This window comes from Nerophis ophidion, unplaced genomic scaffold (genome assembly GCF_033978795.1).
Source record: "Nerophis ophidion isolate RoL-2023_Sa unplaced genomic scaffold, RoL_Noph_v1.0 HiC_scaffold_62, whole genome shotgun sequence".
Taxonomy (NCBI): Eukaryota; Metazoa; Chordata; class Actinopteri; order Syngnathiformes; family Syngnathidae; genus Nerophis; species Nerophis ophidion.
Window position 1 is genome coordinate 243,178 of NW_026906984.1, and position 21,128 is coordinate 264,305.

A 21,128-nucleotide genomic window follows, 5' to 3' on the forward strand; every position below is an offset into this window, starting at 1 on the left:
TCAGCGCTCTCCCCAGCATTTACCTGTTTCTCACCTTTTTTGTAAGGGGCGCCTCTTCTGTCTCCCTGGAATGTTTGCCTGCTCTTGAATGGGATTGTCACAGCTAAACAATGTGTGCAAACCATGCAAATGCGCGTATTGATACCTGGGATATGGCGAGGACTTTTTCATTTTCAATTCAAGTCAATGTGTCGATTTCCACTGCTGCCGAACCCTTTGTCTGTGCCGTACCACAACCCTGCGCTAAATATAAGCAGAGCTTTTATATTTGCCAGATGGCACAATGCGGCAGGTCAATGGAGCTAAGATCTGCTTCAGTGGAACAGAAAGCCACGCTTAAACATAATAATACATTATCTGGTTTACTTTCAAAATAAAATACTAAAAAACTGTTTTGTTCAATGAAAATCTCCCCCAACATTTACCAAGATTAAACACAAATACGGCAACAAGAGAAGTTTCCAACCTTACTCTTTTCTAAATGAAATGTGTGCAGCTGAGTCTGTCTCTCAGCAGTAAATGTGCTGCTGCTTGCTGCTTGCTGCTTGAATAGATGCTGCAGTGTAAAACACTAAATGGCACATATGTCCTCTCTGTATGCATTGCAACTCTAAAGTACTTTTTCTACATTCCAATTGCATTTATTGATGAATAAACAAGCAACTCCACTCACGATGACTCTAAAGTTCAGTGATGTGTTGCTAACTTCTGACTTTTTCATCTTTGTTGATGTTTTGCAGTAGTTATCAACCATGATGTAACAATGCTGCTCATCTACCAGAGTCCACATTTTGTTAACAATGTTATTCATTCCTACTTACAATTGGATAATAACATCAATAATATGCAATGGTAATTTTTGGGGAGATTTTATAAGACACAAAAACAAATGAAAATATTAAAATGTCCTGTCTTCAAAGATGAGAAGGAAAAAAAAATTAGCTACATATTTAATATTTAATACATGCACACAACTAAAAAAGTAACTACAGGCCAACATATAACAGTAGAAGATGAGAAACACTACATACAACTTCAAATATACATTCATTTTAAAGGCCTACTGAAATGAGATGTTCTTATTTAAAGGGGGATAGCAGCTCCATTCTATGTGTCATACTTCATCATCTCACGATATTGCCATATTTTTGCTGAAATGATTTAGTAGAGAACATCAAGGATAAAGTTCACAACTTTAGGTCGCTAATAGAAAAAGCCTTGCCTGTACCGGAAGTAGCAGACGATGTGCTCGTGATGTCACGGGTTGTAGGGCTCCACACATATTCACATTGTTTATAATGGGAGCCACCAGCAGTAAGAGCAATTTGGACCGGAAAAGCGACAATTTCCCCATTAATTTGAGCGAGAATGAAATATTTGTGAATTAGGATATTGATAGTGAAGGACTAGAATAAAAAAAATAAATAAAAAAAAAAGCGACGGCTCCGGGCGGCGGCAGTGTGAGCGTTTCAGATTTAATTAGACACATATACTAGGATAATTCTGGAAGATCCCTTATCTGCTTATTGTTTTAATAGTGTTTAAGTGAGATTTTAAAGATAGTAAAGTTATACCTCGAGGTTGGACGGCTGCGGTGAACACGCAGTGTCACAGAGAGAAGCCGAGGAGCCAAGCTCACAGCTGCCTTTTTTGACAGCTGCTACAAGACGACAAATAATCCACTGATGTCTCATGTTAGATATATATCACAATTTTCCCATCCAAAAACATGCTGGTTGACGGAGAGAAAACATGTTCGCTTGACCGCTCTGTGTTAAAGCTTCACAACAAACAAAGAAACACCAGCTGTGTCTCGGTGCTAAAGACAGCTGCAATCCACCCACCGCATTATTATTTATAGTCTCCATCATTAAATGAAAAAAAATTGCAAGAGATTCAGCAACACAGATGTCCAAAATATTGTGTAAGCAGACGACTTTTAGCCGCTAGTAGTGCAACCTAATATTTCCTGACAGTCCGTGACGTCACGCATACGCGTCATCATCCCGCGGCGTTTTTTAACAAGAAACTCGCGGGAAATTTAAAATTGCAATTTAATAAGCTAAAAAGGCCATATTGGCAAGTGTTGCAATGTTAATATTTCATCATTGATATATAAACTATCAGACTGCGTGGTCGCTAGTAGTGGCTTTCAGTAGGCCTTTAAACATGCTGTGTTTTTAAAGTACATTTAGCACAATCACTGTATAAGTGTTTTTAAATCCCTGCAGCTTCCATGACTGTTGCACACTTGTGTTTACTGACCTGATACTTATACCGGAACATCTTATTACACACAGTGCAACTAAATGGTTTCTCTCCAGTGTGTGTTCTCATGTGCGTGGACATGTCAGGCTTTCTGCAGAAACTCTTCTTACAAACAGAGCAAGTAAAAGGTTTCTCTCCAGTATGTATTCTCATGTGTGTGGTCATATGTTGCTTTGTGGAGAAACTCATCTTACAAACAGAGCAAGTAAAAGGTTTCTCTCCAGTGTGTGTTCTCATGTGTGTGGTCAAGGCAGGCTACATTGAGAAACTCTTCCTACAAACAGAGCAAGCAAAAGGTTGCTCTCCAGTGTGTGTTCTCATGTGTGTGGTCATGTGTTGCTTTATGGGGAAACTTTTCCTACAAACGGAGCAAGTAAAAGGTTTCTCTCCAGTATGTGTTCTCATGTGTGTGGTCATGAAATGTTTTCTTGAGAAACTCTTCTTACAAACAGAGCAAGTAAAAGGTTTCTCTCCAGTATGTGTTCTCGTGTGTGGTCACGTCAAGCTTTCTGGAGAAACTCTTCCTACAAAAAGAGCAAGCAAAAGGTTTCTCTCCAGTGTGTGTTCTCATGTGTGAGGTCATTTGTTGCTTTGTGGAGAAACTCTTCTTACAAACAGAGCAAGTAAAAGGTTTCTCTCCAGTATGTATTCTAATGTGTACTGTAAAACGACTCTTGTGTCTAAATGATTTCCCACAATCAGAGCAGTCAAAGTGTTTGTTGTTAGTGCGATGTATCGTATCACCTTTAGAATTATTTTTACTCTCCAAAGGTTTTTGGATGTGGTCACTGTGATCAGAAGAGTGTGACATCATGTGGTCCATGTCTGACAGTGGAGCAAAGATGCTGTCTGGTTCTGACTTTATATCTTCACAATGCTCTCCATCAGCTTCTGTGATGTGTTGACTTACAAGCTCCGCCCCTCTGTTCTCCTCACTTTGACTGTGATGAAGCTGTAAGGACTGAGCTTCATCTTCATCATGAAGCTGCTCCTCTTTAATGTGGGAGGGGGCTTGTAGCTCCGTCTGTCCCACACTGGAGCTCCACTCCTGCTGCTTGGAGGGAATATCTTCATGATTCTCTGCTGACACCTGCTGGACGTCTGCAGAACATAAAACACAAATGAGGTCTTACTGTATAGAAGTTTGCAGTATTCAAACTATTCACATGTGAGCTAGGCCAAACAGACAGTGATGGGCAAGCGACATGGAAAATGTAGTAAGCTAAGCTACAAGTTACTCTCCATTAAATGTAGCTAAGCTATTCTCAGAGAATTGTAGCAAGCTACACTACAAGCTACACTGCAAAAGTAGCTTGCCACATCAAAGCTACATTTAACAGCATTTCTATCTATTGGCCCACATGTATAATATCAGTGTTAATGTAACTGAGAGTGTACAAATGGACCCAGTGAGGTTCCATTGCTGTTAACTACCTGTCATTCAGCTGGGGACACCTTACAACTACCTCAAGGGGTCCCCGCAATCCACTGTATGTATTTATTTATTTATTTTATTTCTACCATTCTTGAGACACCATCAAGGAAAAGTAGCTTCCGTATGAGCAGGTGTGAACAAGTTAGGACATACATCATGGTCCCAATACGGAAAACCATTGCATCTAATAGAGAATGTCTCATTTGCACCCCTGCTGGTGAAATCTATCAAAATGAGAGTGGTCCCAAAAAGGAGGAATTTTTCAAATTGACTGTGTGTCGGTTTTGAAAGTGCTCCCCTTCTGAGCAACATATGAAATAACAAGTGTATGTAAGACATTGAAATGTGACCCTTTTGGCCAATATCATTTAAAAAAATATGTTTACACACACACACACACACAGAGAGAGAAAGAGATAGTAATAACATCAAATAAATAATGTATCAATCAATGATTATTTATATAGCCCTAAAACACTAGTGTCTCAAAGGGCTGCACAAACCACAACACAAACCACAACGACATCCTCGGTAGAGCCCACATAATGTAGAATAAAAACCAGTAAAAAACAAAATCCAAAAGAAATTCAAGAAAAACTTATTTTTTTCTATATTGGAATAGTATGTATATTTTATTAATGTTGTAAATATAAATCTTGATATATCTAAAAAGGGGGAACCTAAAGAGGTAGGCATTTTTCAGAGGTCTCAAGAAGGTCACACATACAAAAATGTACAGTATATGTGTGTGTGTGTGTGTGTGTGTGTGTGTGTGTGTGTATGTGTGTGTGTGTGTGTGTGTGTGTGTGTGTGTGTGTGTGTGTGTGTGTGTGTGTGCGTATGTGTGTGTTGTGTACAAACCCTGTTTCCATATGAGATGGGAAATTGTGTTAGATGAAAATATAAACAGAATACAATGATTTGCAAATCATTTTCAAGCCATATTCAGTTGAATATGCTACAAAGACAACATATTTGATGTTCAAACTCATAAACATTTTTTTTTGCAAATAATCATTAACTTTAGAATTTGATGCCAGCATCACTTGACAAAGAAGTTGGGAAAGGTGGCAATAAATACTGATCAAGTTGAGGAATGCTCATCAAACACTTATTTGGAACATACCACAGGTATGCAGGCTAATTGGGAACAGGTGGGTGCCATGATTGGGTATAAGTGAAGTGAAATATATTTATATAGCACTTTTCTCTAGTGACTCAAAGCGCTTTACATAGTGAAAGCCAATATCTAAGTTACATTTAAACCAGTGTGGGTGGCACTGGGAGCAGGTGGGTAAAGTGTCTTGCCCAAGGACACAATGGCAGTGACTAGGATGACAGAAGCGAGAATCGAACCTGCAACCCTCAAGTTGCTGGCACGGCCGCTCTACCAACCGAGCTATGCCGCCCCCATATGAAAACAGCTTCCCAAAATATACTCAGTCTTTCACAAGAAAGGATGGGGCGAGGTACACCCCTTTGTCCACAACTGCGTGAGCAAACAGTCAAACAGTTTAAGAACAACCTTTCTCAAAGTGCAATTGTAAGACATTTAGGGATTTCAACATCTACGCTCCATAATATCATCAAAAGGTTCAGAGAATCTGAAGAAATCACTCCACGTAAGCGGCATAGCCGGAAACCAACATTGAATGACCATGACTTTCTCTCCCTCAGACGGCACTGTATCTAAAACCGACATCAATCTCTAAAGGATATCACCACATGGGCTCAGGAACACTTCATAAAACCACTGTCACTAAATACAGTTGGTCGCTACATCTGTAAGTGCAACTTAAAGCTCTACTATGCAAAGCGGAAGCCATTTATCAACAACATCCAGAAACGCCGCCGGCTTCTCTGGGCCCGAGATCTTCTAAGATGGACTGATGCAAATTGGAAAAGTGTTCTGTGGTCTGACGAGTCCACATTTCAAATTGTTTTTGGAACTATTTAGCACGTGTTACAACAGCGTGTTTTCGTAGTAAAAGAGTGCGGGTACTTTCCTGGCCCGCCTGCAGTCCAGACCTGTCTCCCATGGAAAATGTGTGGCGCATTATGAAGCATAAAATACGACAGCGGAGACCCCGGACTGTTGAACGACTGAAGCTCTACATAAAACAAGTATAAAAAATAATTCCACTTTCAAAGCTTCAACAATTAGTTTCCTCAGTTCCCAAACGTTTATTGAGTGTTGTTAAAAGAAAAGGTGATGTAACAGTGGTGAACATGCCCTTTCCCAACAACTTTGGCACGTGTTGCAGCCATGAAATTATAAGTTAATTATTATTTGCAAAAAAAATAAAGTTTATGAGTTTGAACATCAAATATTTTGTCTTTGTAGTGCATTCAATTGAAAATGGGTCCAATTCAAATGGAAACAGGGTTTGTATTTGTGCCCATCTTGAGATATCAACAAGGAAAAGTAATTTCCATATGAGGACTGGTGAACAAGTTAGGACATAAATCATGGTCCCAATACAGAAAACCATTGCATCTAATAAAGAGGCAAATACAAGAGTCTGTGAACATTTCTCCAAAGTCAGGATTTTTTGTTGATTTAATGTGCATAAAAATTGTACATCGACATGTGCAAAGACAGGAATATATGATAAAACAAGACGGCAGATAAAGAAGGACTAAAGAAGGACATCCCTATTCATCCCCCTCTGGTCAACATATGAAATAACAAGTCAGTCTAAATATCTGAAGTGCTCCCCCTCTGGCCAACATATGTAATAACAAGTGTAAGTAAGAAATTGAAATGTGCCTCCTTTGGCCAAAATGTACAAAATAAATATGTATACAGAGAAATACTTCAAAAACATCAAGTAAATAATGAAGATTAAAAGCCAATTACAAACAAAACATTTAAAAATATATATATATTCAAATGAACTAAAAGCTTACATTTTATCACACTTTAATAGTATGTTAATATTAATGTTGTAAATATAAATTGTTGTATATCTAAAAAGGGTGGTCTTAAAGAGGTAGGCCCTGTTACTTCTAATAGAGAGCCAAACACTAGATAGAGTCTGTGAACATTGCTCCAAAGTCAATATTTTTTATTGATTTAATGTGCATACAAAAGTGAACGTTGACAGGTGCAAAGGCAGCAATATATGATAAAACAAGACGGCAGCTAAGGAAGGACTTCCCTATTCATCCCCAAAAAACACGCCAGGTGAGCAGCTGATTTGACCACTTCCAGTGCTGACGTAAGACAACCCGCGTCCCACGTGCTGTTTTTTTTAATAAAATAAGTTTGTTTCCATCAAATAATCAACCATTTTGTGTGATCAGTTTAACAGTAAAGAATATGCATAATTAAAGGGAATAAGCGGTAGGAAATGGATGGATGGATAATCATTCACATTTACACACACAGAAAAAAGAAAAAGAATGACAGAAAAAGGAATAGGCTGAAGCCAAAGCTTATATGAGTCTTGGCACTAAGAGGGATTACCCCCAATACTTCTTAGATGGAAATAAACATAATGACAACATAAAGGAGGTAGTTAAAAGCCTTTGTAAATATTGGACCAAAATTGGAAGAAAGGATTCCGGGACCCAGTTTTAACTGAGGACTATATTAATAAATCCCAACTCCATGTTCCTCAGTAATGTGACACATGAGGAAATAGTTATAGTCGTGAAGAAATGCAAATCTAAGACTTCAACTGATAGTAATGGAATTGATATATAAAAGATAAAAAAGGTAATTGAAGAGATCTCAGGACCCTTAATGTATATCAGTAACCTATCATCTCAAACAGGTACATTCCCAAACAAAATGAAAATAGCTATAGTTTTACCAATTTATAAGGATGGAGACAAAACACCAATTTACAAATTGTAGACCCGTTTCTTTACTTCCACATTATTCTAAAATCATTGAAAAACTGTTCAATAACAGATTAAAGAGTTCATAAATAAACATAGATTACTCGATGAGAGCTAATACTTCAACTTTGATGGCTTTAATTGAAATGAAAGAAAAAATGACCAATGCAATAGATAATAAAAAATGTGCAGCAGCAGTGTCTATGGATCTAATTAAAGCATTTGACACAATGAATCACAATATTTTAATCAACAAATTAGAATGATATTGCATGAGATGGGTGGTCCTTAACTGGATTAGAAGTAATTTAACCAACAGGAAACAATACGTAAAGCTAGGTGAACACACTTCTACAACACTAAATATATCCTGTGGTGTACTTCAGGGATCAATACTCAGACCAAAATTGTTCAATCTTTATATAAATGACATTTGTAAAGTTACAAAACATTTCAAGTTAGTATTATTTGTGGATGATACAACAGTGTTTTGTTCAGGAGAGAACACAGAAGATAATTGTCAGAAAAATTGTGTAAATTATCAAATAATTTACACAATTATTTGAAGTTCACTGGACTTCCAGACGGTCAGATGGCAGAGTCTGTCCAACTTCCACAGGAACTCTTTTAAGTATTTTTACGAACTCTTTCTTTGATCTATTTTATGGGCCCTCTTCGAACAATTTTATGGGACTTTCTTTGAAGTGTTCGGAACCGAAGGCAAAGCTGATCACGACGCTCTTCCATGAGGAAGCAGCTGTGAGAAGAAGGGGGTGAAAATCAAATAAAGAACGAGGAGAACGGTCTGGGGGCAGAGTATGGTGCAGGAGTGGTACAGACAGGACCAGGCTGTGTCTCTTCTCAAGCTTGAGTCCCAATTTAACTCTGTCTCTGTTTGATTACTTGTTTTTTGTCTCATTTAATAGATGTCAACAGTGTTTGAACCTGACATCTTCTTGGTCCTTCGAGGCGGATTCCAACACGTCTGACGATTCCAGCAAGAGTGAGTGAAACCAGAGACCATGGCATCCAAATCCTGATTGAGGAACTGGTTAAATTATGTTTTAGACATTTGCAGTAAACCATACATCTAGGTGTTGAGTTAAGATGAAAAATTAACATAAAAGACAATAAATAAGGAGACATGACAATCAAAACAACTATCAGTTAGCAATAGACAACTATTTGCTTAGAATATTGTTGAATAATAATTGCAAATAAGAATAAGAAATAAGAAATATAAACAATGGGAAGAATGTAAATTCTGAGTGCAAAAGTATAGATTAAGTGGCATATAGACAGTTAAGTGAGTTTAAAATGTTACTTAAAAAAATTACATGAAGTAATATGTATAAAATTTGAATTAGGAGAAAAATAGCATTGGCGTTATTAAATCATCTACATAGTGAAGGATACAAAGTAAGGAAAATAAAAGTCCAATTATGCAAAACAGAAGTAAAGTATGTCGGACATTGTCTAAACAAAGATGGACGCACTATTGTGGAAAGTAGAAAAACCACAAACAAAGAAGCAAATGAAGTAATTTTTAGGATCAACTAATTAGATACCAAATTATGCTGAAATAGTAGCTCCATTAAAAAAATTAATGTAAAAAAATGTAAAAAAAAATCTGTACAGTGGAATTCAGAAGCTGAAGCAGCATTCTGTGAAATAAAAATATAATAGGATGTATGGTTGTTACAGCAACGAAAATTGTGAAAGCTATCAAATGACCATCAAATTACTCAATGCAAGATGCAGAATTAGTAACACTAATAGAAGCATGTAAAGTAATGAAAGATCTAAAGGTCACAATATACACAGATAGCCAATACACATTTTCAACAGTGCACACATTTGCATAACACTGGAAGAATATAGGAACGTCAACAGGAAAACCTGTAAAACATGGAGAATTATTGGAAAAAAATGAGTAAAAGCAGTACAGCTACCAGCTAAAATAGCAATATGCAAATGTGCAGCACACACCAAAGGAGCAGACGCAGTGTCACTGGGAGGTGTGTTTGCTGACAGAGCAGCAAAACAAGGAACAGGAAAAAGAAATACACATTTACAATTACACATTAGTGACATGAATAATGATATACTAAAATATATGCAACAACAAAGTACTCCAAAAGAAAAAGATAAATGAATAAAAAAAAACAGAGTCACGTTGTACAAAGAATACATCTATGTATGTCCAGACAATACACTAATCGTACCAAACAATCAGTAGAAGTGGGTAGCAGTTGTGAGCCATAGGTGAACTTATGGCTCAACAGGAGGGACATGACTAGCCTCATATACAAGTACCATACTTCCATCCATTTCCATCCATTTTCTACCGCTTATTCCCTTTTGGGGTCGCGGGGGGCGCTGGCGCCTATCTCAGCTACAATCGGGCAGAAGGCGGGGTACACCCTGGACAAGTCGCCACCTCATCGCAGGGCCAACACAGATAGACAGACAACATTCACACTCACATTCACACACTAGGGACCATTTAGTGTTGCCAATCAACCTATCCCCAGGTGCATGTCTTTGGAGGTGGGAGGAAGCCGGAGTACCCGGAGGGAACCCACGCATTCACGGGGAGAACATGCAAACTCCACACAGAAAGATCCCGAGCCTGGATTTGAACCCAGGACTGCAGGACCTTCGTATTGTGAGGCAGACGCACTATACCATACTTCCTATAGTTTAATTCATACAAAAAATTAAAAAATGTATACAACATCTATGCATGGATTTTATTGAACTGAATGAGAGTGAAGGAAAACATTATTGTCTGGTCATAGTAGATGCATTTTCAAAGTGGGTAGAAATATTTCCTAAAGGAAAAGCAGATGTGCTAACAGTAGCAAAAGCATTATGCAAGAGTTAGTACAAATGTACAGTATATGAACCTTACAAGTACAACAGGACTAAGACCCTTTGAAATAATATTTGGAAGACCTTGTCAGCTACCAAAATTTTGAAAAATTGATGAAAAGGAAACATTGGCATTCTCCAAGGGGGGAGAGAGGTTGTAAACAACTAAGACAGCAGTAAAGATAGTGGAAAGACCAAGCTGAGTACACTAAGCACATTGTAAAAAGGTCATGTAGTGGGAAAAAAAGTATTTGGGATTGTATTTGTCTTATTAAAGGGACATGTTAACTAGCACACTACAAATTCCACTGGATTGTATTTGTCTTATTAAAGGGACATGTTAACTAGCACACTACAAATTCCACTGTCACAGTTGTGTCAAAGTTTGATAATAATTGGTTCCTGTTTTGGCAATTAATTTGTTCCTTATGGCAGAGCAAGTAGGAAAGGCTACACAAATTGATTGTGTTGTATGCAAAAGCCCAGACAATTAGTCAAGATGAGTCAAAAAAGGTTTGATTGAAGTAATGTTGCAAAACAAAATTTACCTGTAGCTAAAGAGACAAAACACAAACTAATATTTGATAAATATGTAAAAAAATAAAATAAAATTAAAAAAAAGCTAATTATACCTGCATTGACATGTACAACAGTTAGGAAACTTATCATAAGATAACTGCTTACACATAGTAAATGTATGAATATTTGTACAAGGATTGTTAACACGCCTGAACAGTTTGATACCTGGACATTGGAAAATAACTAGACATGATGTAAACTGGCAAAGTGTTTTAGATCTAACTTGATCGATCCAATGGGTGTCCAAAGAAGTGTATCTGACGACTATAAATTGGTAAATTAAGTTGTAGCTGGATTTGAATCCTCCGTCTACTGGTGGTGTACGATTAACAAGAATGTTGATAGAATAAACTACGTCTACTACAACGTACAGAGATTAGAAAATTACACAGGCCGACTTGAAGCCGTCGCTGATCAACTCGTCGCCACCTTCCTTATGGCTTTTCAAAACCGTATAACGCTAGATATGTTGTTAGCGGAAAAAGGGGGCGTGTGCACAATATTTGGTGAACAGTGTTGCACGTTCATACCAAACTACACTGATGCAGAAAGTAGCCTGACCAAAGCACTGGAAGGCCTGCACACCCTTAACGGTAAGATTAAAAAGTACTCTGGCATAGATACATCTATGTGGGAGGGGTGGTTGGACGTGTTTGGCAAATACAAGTCTTTGATATTTAGTATCTATGGCCGTGTTCAACAAGACTGACGTTGTGTGGATGTTGTTATATTTCCTGTCTTGTGTTCTCTGCCTAACCGTCTTGATTACCACAGTGATTAGCCCAGCAGACAATAAAGCTGTTCAGATGCACTTTCTGGCGGACGACAGAGAAGATGAATCTGACGACGAGAATACCTACCTGGATGGTGTTCCTGATTTATTTCCAGAAATGTCATAATAAATAAAAAAATACCGGACAATTCTGCAAACTTCATGGCTGGCTCACATCGTGGTCACTCCGTGATCACTTACGACCGCCAGACACTTCTGGATGTGGACAGATCGGGCCATTTTGGACTGATAGACGCGTGCTTGCTAGACCTGCTAGCTAGCACGGGAATACTTCACCGGCTACATCCAGCGGCCTGTGAAGCAGCGGAGTATAGTAGCAGCGGAGGCCGTCAACGGAGGTGTGATCGGAAACGCGGATGCCGAGCGGGGCTAAAAACAAAGCTAAAGGCCCACAGAGCAGACGCCAGTGGTGTGATCGGAAACGCGGATGCCGAGCGGGGCTAAAAACAAAGCTAAAGGCTAATGCCCACAGAACACCACTTCCCTCCATCCTGAAGCAGGATTTAAATGGAAGATACGAGACGACTGGTCTAGGTAAGGAGTCAGTTAAATTAGAACAAGTTTTTTCTGCTTTGATTGTTTCAGAGTTAGACATGCGTTCTACTGAGGTGGAAAACTATGATGCGTCCAGTTTATCAAAGCACCAAACAAACAATCGGAAAATTCCCGTCGTATCAATTCCTAGATATGGTCGTAATTATATTAGGTGCACTGGGCATAATAAACACAACATTATTAATATTACTACTACAGATAATTTGATCAAAAATTCCCTAAAACAGCCAATTACCTATAATATAAGTTTTTTAGACATAAAATCATTGTCTCCCAAAACGTTGTTAATTAATGAGGTCATCAGAGACAACAATCTTAACGTCATCGGTCTCAGCGAAACCTGGCTTAAACCAGTCAACTTTTTTGCGCTAAATGAGGCATCTCCTCCTAAATATACATATGCGCATATTGCCCGTCCCCTTAAAAGGGGTGGGGGGGTCGCACTAATATACAACGTAAACTTTAACCTTAGTCCTAACATAAATAATAACTATAAATCGTTTGAGGTGCTTACTATGAGGTTTGTCACACCGCTGCCTCTATTCCTGGCCGTTATCTACCGCCCCCCAGGGCCCTATTCGGACTTTATCAATGAATTCTCAGAGTTCGTTGCTGATCTAGTGACGCACGCCGATAATATAACTATAATGGGGGACTTTAATATCCGTATGAATACCCCATCGGACCCACCGTGCGTAGCGCTCCAGACTATAATTGATAGCTGTGGTCTTACACAAATAAAAAATAAACCCACGCATCGCAACGGTAATACGATAGACCTAGTGCTTGTCAGGGTTATCACCGTTTCCAAAGTTACGATACTCCCGTATACTAAACTATTGTCAGATCATTACCTTATAAAGTTCGAGATTCAGACGCATGTTCGGCAAACTAATAATAATAATAACTGCTATAGCAGCCGCAACATTAATACGGCCACAACGACAACTCTTACTGACCTACTGCCCTCGGTAATGGCACCATTCCCAAAGTATGTGGGCTCTATTGATAACCTCACTAACAACTTTAACGACGCCCTGCGTGAAACCATTGATAGTATAGCACCACTAAAGTTAAAAAAGGCTCCAAAAAAGCCTACCCCGTGGTTTACAGAAGAAACTAGAGCTCAGAAATTATTATGTAGAAAGCTGGAACGCAAATGGCGCACGACTAAACTTGAGGTGCACCATCAAGCATGGAGTGATAATTTAATAACTTATAAAAGCATGCTTACCTTAGCTAAAGCTAAATATTACTTGAATCTCATCCACCTTAATGAAAACAATCCTAAATGTTTGTTTAGTACGGTAATAATAATAATAATGGATTAGATTTATATCGCACTTTTCTATTGTTAGATACTCAAAGCGCTCACAGAGAAGTGGGAACCCATCATTCATTCACACCTGGTGGTGGTAAGCTACATCAGTAGCCACAGCTGCCCTGGGGTAGACTGACGGAAGCGTGGCTGCCAGTTTGCGCCCACGGCCCCTCCGACCACCACCAATCATTCATTCATCATTCATTCACCAGTGTGAGCTGCACCGGGGGCAAGGGTGAAGTGTCCTGCCCAAGGACACAACGGCAGCGATTTGGATGGTAATAGGTGGGAAGCGTACCTGAAATCCTCAGGATTCTGACACGTCCGCTCTACCCACTACACCATGCCGCATCGCTAACCCAACAAGGGACTCCTTCCAGTAGCTCCACCCATTCGGCAGATGACTTTATGAAGTTCTTTAATAAGAAAATTTAACTTATTAGAAAGGAGATTAAAGACAATGCGTCCCAGCTACAACGGGGTTATAGTAACACAGATACGACTGTATATACAGCGGATACTGCAAATATCCAAAAATAGTTTCTCTCGTTTTGAGGAAGTAACATTAGAGGAATTGTTACAACGTGTAAATGGAATAAAACAAACAACATGTTTACTTGACCCACTTCCTGGGAAACTTATCAAGGAGCTCTTTGTATTATTAGGTCCATCAGTGCTAAATATTATAAACTTATCACTTTCCTCGGGCACTGTTCCCCTAGCATTCCAAAAAGCGGTTATTCATCCTCTCCTTAAAAGACCTAACCTCGAAACTGACCTCATGGTAAACGACCGACTGGTGTCTCACCTTCCCTTTATTTAAAAAATCCTCGAAAAAATTGTTGCAGAGCAGCTAAATGAAAACTTAGCGTCTAACAACCTGTGTGAAATCTTTCAATCCGGTTTCAGGGCAAATCCCTCTACTGAGACGGCCCTCATAAAAATTACTAATGATCTATTGCTAAAGATGGATTCTGATGCGTCATCTATGTTGCTGCTCCTCAATCTTAGTGCTGCTTTCCATACCGTCGATCATATTTTATTAGAGCATATCAAAACACGAATTGGTATGTCAGACTTAGCCCTGTCTTGGTTTAACTCTTATCTTACTGATAGGATGCAGTGCGTCTCCCATAACAATGTGACCTCGGACTACGTTAAGGTAACGTGTGGAGTTCCCCAGGGTTCGGTCCTTGGCCCTGCACTCTTCAGCATCTACATGCTGCCGCTAGGTGACATCATACGCAAATACGGTATTAGCTTTCACTGTTATGCTGATGACACCCAACTCTACATGCCCCTAAAGCTGACCAACACGCCGGATTGTAGTCAGCTGGAGGCGTGTCTTAATGAAATTAAACAATGGATGTCCGCTAACTTTTTGCAACTCAACGCCAAAAAAAACGGAAATGCTGATTATCGGTCCTGCTAGACACTGACCTTTATTTAATAATACAACTTTAACATTTGACAACCAAACAATTAAACATGGCGACTCGGTAAAGAATCTGGGTATTATCTTTGACCCAACTCTCTCCTTTGAGCCACACATTAAAAGCGTTACTAAAACGGCCTTCTGTCATCTCCGTTATATCGCTAAAATTCGCTCCATTCTGTCCACTAAAGACGCTGAGATCATTATCCATGCGTTTGTTACGTCTCGTCTCGACTACTGTAACGTATTATTTTCGGGTCTCCCCATGTCTAGCATTAAAAGATTACAGTTGGTACAAAATGTGGCTGTTAGACTTTTGACAAGAACAAGAAAGTTTGATTATATTACGACTACAACGTATATACCTTTATATACATATATACATACATATATACCTATACTGGCTCACCTGCACTGGCTTCCTGTGCACTTAAGATGTGACTTTAAGGTTTTACTACTTACGTATAAAATACTACACGGTCTAGCTCCATCCTATCTTGCCGATTGTATTGTACCATATGTCCCGGCAAGAAATCTGCGTTCAAAGGACTCCGGCTTATTAGTGATTCCCAAAACCCCAAAAAAGTCTGCGGGCTATAGAGCGTTTTCAATTCGGGCTCCAGTACTCTGGAATGCCCTCCCGGTAACAGTTGGAGATGCCACCTCAGTAAAAGCATTTAAGTCTCACCTTAAAACTCATTTGTATACTTTAGCCTTTAAATAGACTCCCTTTTTAGACCAGTTGATCTGCCGTTTCTTTTCTTTTTCTCCTATGTCCCACTTTCCCTTGTAGAGGGGGTCTGGTCCGATGGCCATGGAACGTACTGGCTGTCCAGAGTCGGGACCCAGGATGGACCGCTCGTCCAGAGTCGGGACCCAGGATGGACCGCTTGCCTATGTATCGGCTTGGGACATATCTGCGCTGCTGATCCGCCTCCGCTTGGGATGGTTTCCTGCTGGCTCTGCTGTGGACGGGACTCTCGCTGCTGTGTTGGATCCGCTTTGGACTGGACTCTCGCGGCCGTGTTGGATCCATTATGGATTGAACTTTCACAGTATCATGTTAGACCCGCTCGACATCCATTGCTTTCGTCCTCTCCAAGGTTCTCATAGTCATCATTGTCACCGACGTCCCACTGAGTGTGAGTTTTCCTTGATCGAGAATGTCGTAGCGGTTTGTGTTGTGGTTTGTGCAGCCCTTTGAGACACTAGTGATTTAGGGCTATATAAGTAAACATTGATTGATTGATTGATAATTATGAGGGAAAAATTGATGTTCAATTCTGAGTGTAAACATAGCTTGTTTCAAGGGAAGTTAAACAATAACTGAAAATCGCAAGAAGAAGTTATTAGGGATACGAAGATTATGGGGAATTTATTTGATAAACAGGGGGGAATGTCAGAAAAATTCTGTGTAAATTATCAAATAAAACCTTGTATTACATTGTGTTCCTGACGAGAAGAAAAAAGGCTGGAGCTTTCCAAGAAGAATGCTGGACTTCCAGGCGGACAGATGGCAGAATCTGCCCAACTTCCAGAGAAACTCTTTTAAGTATTTTTACGAACCCTCTTTGATCTATTTTATGGGACTCTCTGTGCTCTATTTTATGGGATTTTCTTTGATCTGTTCGGGAACCGAAGGCAATGCTGGTCATGACCCACTTCCATGAGGAAGCAGCTGTGGGAAGGAGGGGGGTGAAAATCAAATAAAGAACCACGAGAACGATCTTGGGGCAGAGCATGGTGCAGGATTTGTACAGGCAGTACAATGGCCATGCCTCTCCTCGGATCTGAGTATAAATTGAATTCTGTCTCTGTTTGATTCTTTGCCTTTTTGTCCTGTTTAATAGATGTCATCAATGTTTGAACCTGACAGATGGAGGTCTCGCAACTACGGTAAGCAGCTGCCAACTTCATTTTCCCCCGTAGAAGAAGTGCGCTTCTTTTTCTTTTCGAGCCGCCGACCTTATTTTGCCCCGTAGAAGAAGAAGTGCGCTTCTTCTTCTATGCTTCTTCTTCTTCTACAGCCGCCAACCTTAATTTCCCCCGTAGAAGAAGAAGTGCACGGTGCATGCTGGGATACATGACTGCGGGAGGCATGCCGTTTCTGTGTGTAAAGACTCCAAAATGGCTCCCACCACGCAGAGTTTAAACTCAAGGACATCAGTCACACAGTAGAAGACGGGAATAGAGCAGCAGCGAGAGAATTTAACATTAACTGCAACGACAATGACTCATTTAATGACGACTTTGACGAGACATGTTGGATGTTGTATACGCCCAACTGTTTGATTGGAACACTGAGGAAGAAGAATTAGAGGGATTAGTGGATGAGGAATAACTTAATAAAGTGAGCTTTACATGTTTATTTTGTGTTTTGTGACATTAGGGTTTGAGCAACGTTGAGTTATTGATATATTATTGCTTTGCACTATTTCCAGTGTTACTATATTGTGATTGCACTAACCTTTGATTTACCGTAACAGTATCAGACTGTTTTTTACCTGTTTATTGAATCGGGGAAAATAATAAAACAGCTGTTTATTCATTTTGGGAGTGAACGGAGCTGTCAGAACGCTGGTTTGTAATCTATTAATAAAGTTTGACTGACCTATCTGACTGTTTTGTTGACATTCCCTTTAGCTCAGCTCCCTCCAAAGCAGGGGTGTCAAACATTTTAGGTGGGGGGCCATATGGAGAGAAATCTACTCCCAAGTGGGCTGGACTGGTAAAATCACGGCACAATAACTTAAAAATAAAGACAACTTCGGATTGTTTTCTTTGTTCGAAAATAGAACAAGCACATTCTGAATTTTTTTTTTTACATTTATATGTTGCTGTTGATAGTATTCTATCTTTATTTGTTGTTATCTATACTTTCTGATTAAATTATGTGATAAGGTTCATCAATCAACTCGTTGGTGTTAATGTTCCATCCATCAAGATAAAAAAAAAAAAATTAAAATCAAATTACAGGATGTTATTTATGTACGTTGATCATTTTTGTCTACCGGTGCACTAAAATCATGTGTGTTTTTTGTGTTTTTACATATGTAGCATCATCTACAAAAATACACAAAATTGTTATTGCGACATCTAGTGGACACATTTAGAACATCAGTTTCTTTCATTCAAACATTTTGGCTCATTTTCATACTTAGCCACCTCATCCCGCGGGCCGGATAAAACCGGTTTGAGGACCTGATCCGGCCCGCGGGCTTTACGTTTGACACCCCTGATGTAAAGGATGCATAACGTGACCCCAGCCTCTACTCAGTGGCCTAGTGGTTAGAGTGTCCGCCCTGAGATCGATAGGTTGTGAGTTCAAACCCCGGCTGACTCATACTATAGAATATAAAAATGGGACTCATTACCTCCCTGCTTGGCACTCAGCATCAAGGGTTGGAATTGGGGGTTAAATCACCAAAAATTATTTCCGGGCGCGGCACCACTGCTGCCCACTGCTCCCCTCACCTCCCAGGGCGTGATCAAGGGTGATGAGTCAAATGCAGAGAATAATTTCACCACACCAAGAGTGTGTGTGACAATCATTGCTACTTTAACTTTAACTTTACTGTTCCATCTATTCTATGCACCTTATAATGCGGTGTGCTTTATATATGAACAAAGTTTTAAAATAGGCCAATCATTGAAGGTGCACCTTATAATCCGGTGCGCCTTATAGTGCGGAAAATACAGTATATCTCCATCTTTAGTGATAAATGTCGCCCCCGGATAAACATGTGTCACAAACATTGTATTAGATGATATGTGGATGTTGTGCTTACTTGGACTGTGATGAAGCTGTGAGGACTCAGGTGGTTTGTCTTCATGCTCTTCAGTCTTCACAGAGACAACAGTCAGTGGAAACTTGCTGACATCAGCCTCCTCCTGCCCTACAGGACACTCTCCCTCCTGACTCATCCACACTTCCTCCTCTTCCTCTTTCATGTGGGGGGGCTGTGGATCCTCCTGCTGCTGAAGGGGACGTTCTTCTTGACGAGCGTTCATCTGTTGGACGTCCGCAAGACAACACAAACAAACTTCAGCTCAGATGTGTCAAATATTTTTTAGTCTATCAAATATAATATTTTCCAAGTGGACTGACACCACTTTGTGGTGATGTTCTTCTACACATGGAATAATCATCAGTTATTGATTATTATGAATTGTGTCATTGATCCTGTTTTCTGCATTTACATTAATTATTGATGAAAAAGTAACAACTTAAAGAAAACCTCCTGCTGGGATTTTAATACCGTCATGACTGCATGAAGTCAGTCTGCACGTATAAAAGTTTCATTGTGCTGCAGCATCAAGTGACGCCAACTGGCTCCTCCCACTACCAACCTACCAGCCAACCTTGACGTGCACCTCCAAAATAGTCCCACCTCACGTCAACGGTGACCAGGACTACAGAGCTGTGGTCGGTTGGCTTTACTTTTATGCGCAATATCCTCTCCTTGTTCTCCATTACCTACCTGCTTGGCACTCAGCATCAAGGGTTGTGATTGGGGGTTAAATCACCATAAATGATTCCCGGGCGCAGCACTGCTGCTGCTCACTGCTCCCCTCACCTCCCGGGGGGTGATCAAGGGGATGGGTCAAATGCAGAGGACACATTTCACCACACCTAGTGTGTGTGTGACAATCATTGCTACTTTAACTTTCTTCTGCGAAAGCAACATTTTTAACCCAACAGAAAACAAACAGAAGTGCAGCAAAGCACGTGGAACAAGTGCCAGCGAGTATATATATATATATACATTTATAAATATAAACAAATATTTAGAATATTTGGGTACCTCATGTTCCGATTACAAACAAAATATTGATGCAAATTCATTTTGTGTGCAGTATATTAAAGCTATTTTTTAATATTTAACATTTATTTAATAAATATTTGTTTTAGTCTGACTGAATAAGCATTAATCACTTACAATTGTGCAAATAGTGTATTCGTAATAACAAACATCAGTTGATTTAATTTCCATGATATGTCCACCAAATGCAGCTGAGATAGGCTCCAACACCCCCCCGCAACACCAAATAGGGACAAGCGGTAGAAAAATGGATGGATGGATGTTATCAAGGTAATAGAAGTGCGTGCAAACATCATTTGTATTTATTGCTAATAAAGTTGACACCAACATAAAGCAGACCACTGCAATAATACATTATATTACACTGTCATTACAATAACAATAATATTTTTTGTTCATCCTGTAAAGCATCTTTGAGTGCACTGAAAAGCGCTATACCAAATAAAATGTATTATTATTATACCATGTGACTTATTCCAGACTTAAATTTCGAGACGTTCGTTTCTTTCTAGTAACAAATATTCAATGATGTTAAGCGTGACTGTAATATACAACAAAAATACTGTTAAAAGTATTAAATAAGTCAATATAATTCTCACAGAGAACATATAAAATACACTCCTCAAAAAAAAAAACGCTCGCATTTGCGACAAAGGCCTGCTAGCGGGCTAAAGCTAGCACCTTAGCTGCGAACAACATATGAGGTAAATAAGATAAATAATATGAAAATATATCATGTATATTACCTCATAAGCCGCGTGTACAAGAGAGGAGTGGAATATATTCTTCCTATTGTTACACCAGCAACTCTTTTTTGTCTTCTGTGGCCGGGCGAAGGAAGTGTGCACCACTCACTATTGTCCCAGTGAAACACGTGTTTGAAGGAAGTGTGCACCACTCACTATTGTCCCAGTGAAACACGTGTTTGAAGGAAGTGTGCACCACTCACTATTGTCCCAGTGAAACACGTGTTTGAAGGAAGTGTGCACCACTCACTATTGTCCAGTGAAACACGTGTTTGAAGGAAGTGTGCACCACTCACTATTGTCCCAGTGAAACACGTGTTTGAAGGAAGTGTGCACCACTCACTATTGTCCCAGTGAAACACGTGTTTGAAGGAAGTGTGCACCACTCACTATTGTCCCAGTAAAACACGTGTTTGGCCAACATTTGTTCCGCGGTTGAGAACACTTCGATGA

At 39.5% G+C, this 21,128-nt stretch overlaps 1 pseudogene; it reads right to left on the minus strand.

Moving 5' to 3' along the window:
* Nucleotides 1-404: 404 nt before the first annotated feature.
* Nucleotides 405-20,797, minus strand: LOC133547107 (zinc finger protein OZF-like; annotated as a pseudogene).
* Between the last annotated feature and the right edge of the window lie 331 nt (nucleotides 20,798-21,128).